Here is a 4939-nt window from a genome sequence, read left to right on the forward strand (position 1 = left end):
CCCCCCGATGCCAGCTTGTTATAAAGTGAAGCAGCACAGCAGCTGAGACCCCTGGGGGGTGATGCAAGCCAGAGCTGGGGTGCTGCCTGGGGGCACCCCAGGAGCACCCGTGGGCACCCCCAAGTGCTCTTCCACCCAGCCAAGGCAGCTGGGTGCTCTCGAGTGGGAGGGGGCTGAGGGGGAGGCATTCTGAAAGGGGAAGGGGGGTAGCCCATACCCGAAACCATCTCAACCTCAGACTAATGCTCATGCCACAAGCGATCTGGGCTGATCACCGGTTTAGATGACCTGCCTGGCAGGGAGCGGCAGGGACTTTCCAGATGACAACTGCCACCTGGCAGCATCCGCAACTGGAGTGGCAATTAACGCCTGCCTAGGCAGCAGGTAATTACACACGGCCTCAGCAACAGTCTGTTTTTGGGAGATGCATCTGTCAGTAGGTCTCACCATCCTCCTGTTCTGCAGGTGCCACCAAGCCCCCCAGTTCCCTGTGACCCCCCACGTGGAGCCGGCAGCCCCGTCCCAAGCGGCTGGAGGTGGTGACCACCGGGAGCTGCCCAGATGCGGCATGGGGCAGGCTGAACAGCAGCTATTTCTGGAGCCCATAGCAGCTGACAGGAAGCTGCAGAAGAACCAGGACAGTTTCTGTGCCCTTGGTCCCAGCGCCAGGCAGCATCGTCACAGCCGGTACAAAATCCCCCCTTAGCCTCCCACCACGGGATGAGGAAAACTCCCGGAGCAGACCTGCCGGTGGGCAGGACAGAACCAGTGCGGTGGCACGCACGTGGTCTGGGGACCCGATGGCACCTCCATGCAGGGAAATGCTGTCACCTGTGGCCATGCTACCTGCCTGGTGGAGGACAGGGACAGCTTCACAGGCAGGCTGGGGACCTGAGCCTGTTTCTCACTGGTGTCCAGTCACCACATGCTGCTCCAAATTCCAAACCTGGGTGTCTGGGAGGAGCTGGTCAGCAAAGCAATTTTACAGTGAGCATCTTATGGGGCATCCGTGTCCTCCACTGGGACAAACACAGGTTTGGGTCAGGGAAGGTGGGGACAAGCTGCCCTCTCACGTGGCATCCTTGCCCCGTGTGGCTTTGCAGCAGCCTGGAATACCAGACCCCAAACCAGGAGGTTTTCTGCCTTGCCCCACAGCACACACGGGAGGTCCCCTGCCCCTGCGCACTCCTGCATGAAACACTCAAACCCAAGCCAGCTGCGCTGACCTCCTTGCCGATTGGTAGAGACCATGTTCTTCCAGCTGGATGGAGCCACTGAAAGCCTCTGCTATTCCCAATTCTCAAGGTTTTATCAAGGATTTTTCTACCCAAGGTCTCGCACCCCACCAGGGAGATGACAGCAGAGGGGCCATGGGACCTGTGTTCAAACAGCAGCCGGGGAGAGGAACTGAACTATCTCCAGCTGACAGAAGCACAGACCACCCGCAAATTCACCAGCAAACAAGACCCCACAAGAGGGGAGGGTTTCTGCAGCATCTGAGCCCATCACCAGGGTCAGGGCAGGTTTGCCTGGGGTGGAGGAACAGCCCTTTCTGCAAGGAACCACTGGGACTAAACTGTCACCCTGGGGAGAGGACCCTGGACCAGGTCACTGTTCCCCATCCTGGTTTGGTTTTTGTTCCTTAAGAGTTCTGAAAGATGAGGTTTGCAGTGAGAAATCTCACGTTTCAATAAAAACACCAGGGGAGAAGAGAGAGGACTATAGACCAGAACCTAATGATGGTTAGAAATGCAAAGAAAACATGACTACCACAGACTCCAGAAGAAACCACTGAACCACCAGAAAACACTTCTCTTTTTGCCAATCAACGGTTTCTAAGCTAATCTGATGGTATTTCACAGCCCTGGGGGGGTTGAGGGCCAGCCACGGACCACGGCTGCCCAGCTATAGCTCACCAGCTCCGTGCCCAGCCACCGGCAGAGGTTGCCAGATGCCGTGGTCGCCTGTGGGTGTTGCTGGTTGCAAGCGGGGCACCAAGACCTTTAGGTAGTAAATTTTTAGGGCAACTCAGCAAAAGGAGAGAATGAGAGAGCGAGCGGGCAGGGGAGACTCCCAGGTGAAGACAAAAGCACGGTGGTGTTTAAATAGCTGTGCTGTGGCTTCGGAGTGAGCTGGAACTGCGTAGCTGTGGCCAGGTTGTTCCCTGCTGTCACCCAGGGTGATGTGCATCACTGCCACGGCCACCAGCACTGCAGCCATCGCTGCACCAGCCACACAGAAGAGACAGAAGGAAACAATTCCTGCTTTAAAATTACCGAACAGCTGCAGATACAAAGGTGGAGGATGGGAATCCTGCACAGCGAGTGGGCTGGCACCGCTGGAGGTTTGCTTTCGGCAGCAAGCCCCGGGGTGGAGACAGCCTCCAGAAGCCACGGGCTTGTCAGCCCATCAGTTCCCATCCTGTGATCCATGGTGGGGGCTCGGCCCAGCCCTTAGGAGAACGGGGTTTTCCTTACCCCGGCATGCAACATTCCCAGGAAGTCTCCTCCCCGCCAAGCTCGCACAAGGCAAAAGCAAATCCCTGCAGGCTGCCAGCACCGTTTTCCCATGACTAGGGCTGCTGGGCCCCCAGCATCCCTCTGCCTCAGAGGAAAAGCAAAAGCCACTCAGACACTATGGAGGGATTTTTTTTTGTTTGATCATTTTACTGGAAATCTGCAAAATACCACAGCCCCCAGCCCAGTTTCTTTTCCTCTCCAGAGCTTCGGCAGCTCCCCAGATCAGGGACAACCATTCCTGGGCTGCTGGACTGGTCTCATTTGCAGGAAAGCAAAAGCAGAGCTGGCTTTAGGAGGAAGCAATAATAAGGAGACTTTCTGGGCACTGCAGTCCACTGGGCTGGGAGTAATAAAAGAGGAAAGCAGGCATTGCAAGGTTCAGGTCTCAAAGGGAAAGGTCTGAACCTCCACTTGAAGTATTTATCTTCCCAGCCTGGCTGGCTGCAGAAAGAGGGCAGGAAAGGCAGGAGCCCCATCTGAAACGCAGCAGATGTTACAGATGTCCTCCGGCCAGAAATCCCACCTTCGCCTGAGAAACCCACCTCCTGCAGAGGCTTCACAAAACAACCTGCTTCTGATGAGGTTGCTCACAAGGGAAATAAAGCATTTCCCCATTTGGAGCCAGGTTTCCAAACACAGGTAACTACACACAGCAGCAGAGCTCCTCACCATGGGTCCAAGCTGCAGTGCAGGCAGGACACGCAGCCAGACTTGGTGGTGGTGCTCCCCTGGGCAGCATGGTGGTGTTTTACACAAGACCCTGTCTTCTGCTGCAAACACATCTTGCTTTATGCTACCTGCTCCGTTTCTTCCCCCGCCTCAGAGTTCAGTAGCATCATGGCTGCTCATCACAGCATTCAAAAGCAGAGCAAGGCACAGCCACCCTTTTCCTTGCAGCTCCAGCACAACTGGGGCTACTCCTGCCCAACCTGGCGCACTTCAGCCAGGCAACAACCAAGCAGCAGAAGACAGTGGCACCAAAAAGCTACACCAGCAAAGCTACCTCTGCCACCCAAAGTGTGAGAATTGTTGCTTTAAAACGAAATCTGCAATGCCACATGAGTAGATAATTCAGCTTCCTCCACCCACAAGTGTTTTGTACCAGCTGCTGGCAAGCAACAACCCACAGCCCTGTGCTAAATAGGTCTGTTTGGCTTAGGTCAGGCCAAAAGGGCATCGTGGGATTTCTTGCAAAGCCAGGAATGATGCCAAAGGCTACAAAAAGCCTCTCCTCTTTTCTTCTTGCTTACTTCACCTTGCCACTGAGACAGTTCTCAAGGACGTGCCTGGCTGGAGCCTTCCTGCCTCCAGAACTCGCCTCAGTGCCCAAAGTCCAGTCTCCCGTCTCCAGCACACTTCAGCTGCCTTTGCCAGCACTCTCGACGAAATTTGCACTCCAAAAGAGCTTGTGGCAGCAGAACGGCTCTTACTCACTCAAGCATATGGAAAAAAAACAAGCTAAAGGGGAAAGGTTGCATTTGCCTCCCTGATAACAGGGAGCAATCTGTGCCCAGGGGCACCGAGGAATGGGACAGCCAGTTCTCCGAGGGGCTGCAGGTCCCCACCAAGTCCCACCTGCAGCTGTTCTCACCCAAAAGCAGGACACAGCATTTTTTTTTTTTTTTTCCCCTCTCTCTGCTCTCAGTGGGGGCCTTAGCCTGGAATGAGGAGAGATGGGGAGGCAAACTGTGCACCACCTCCCCAAAGGAGGAGGGGAGGCGGGGGGGGATGCTGCCATCCCCGCTCCGGCTATTCCAACCTCTGGATCCGCACCCGAAGCGGACGCACACCGCTGGACCAGCAGCAGGATAGGGAGGAAAAACTCGAAGAGTGGAAAAAAAAAAAAACACCCCAGCATCGACTGGACGCTCCTTGGAGCCACGGCCGCCCGCAGCCCCCCGGGGTGGGATCCTGCCGGGGAGGAGTGGGGGGGGAACCGCAAGCCCAGAAATAAATAGTCAGAAAGCAGATGTGTGGGTCTGGGGAAACGCCGGGGTTGTGCAAGGCAGAGGCAGGGGAGGAGCGAGCCCGGGGGACGGCAGCGGTGCGGGGTGCCCGGCCCGGGGGGGGGGCAGGAGGGACCCCCCCACCTTAGCACCCCCCTGAGCCTTCCTCCTCTCCTCCCTCGGGCATTGGCACCGCCGGTGAGCCCCGGCTCCCCTGCAACCAGGCTGCCCCGTCGGGAGCGGCGAGAGGAGCCGGCAGCCCCTGCCCTACCCCGGGAGAGGGGAAACTGAGGCACAGCACGACTATCGCGACCCGCCCGCGGCTCGGAGCAGATCCCCGGGGGACAGCGCGGCCCCGGCCCCCTGCGGGGTTTCACCCCGACCACCCGAGCAGACCGAGAGCCCGGGAACCGGCCAGCTACAGCCGACACGCCGCCCCGAACCCCACCGGCCCCCTTCCCACCACCGGGACCC

The 4939-nt window shown here is 57.6% G+C and overlaps 1 protein-coding gene across 1 annotated transcript in view; it reads right to left on the reverse strand.

Annotated features, from left to right (window-relative positions):
- TNIP1 (TNFAIP3 interacting protein 1) overlaps nt 1-4939 on the reverse strand; it is a 21223-nt gene that overhangs the window by 15939 nt on the left and 345 nt on the right. The gene's annotated exons all lie outside the window — the stretch shown is intronic.

This window comes from Haliaeetus leucocephalus, unplaced genomic scaffold, assembly GCF_000737465.1.
Source record: "Haliaeetus leucocephalus isolate CR32 unplaced genomic scaffold, Haliaeetus_leucocephalus-4.0 Scaffold656, whole genome shotgun sequence".
NCBI classification, from domain to species: Eukaryota; Metazoa; Chordata; class Aves; order Accipitriformes; family Accipitridae; genus Haliaeetus; species Haliaeetus leucocephalus.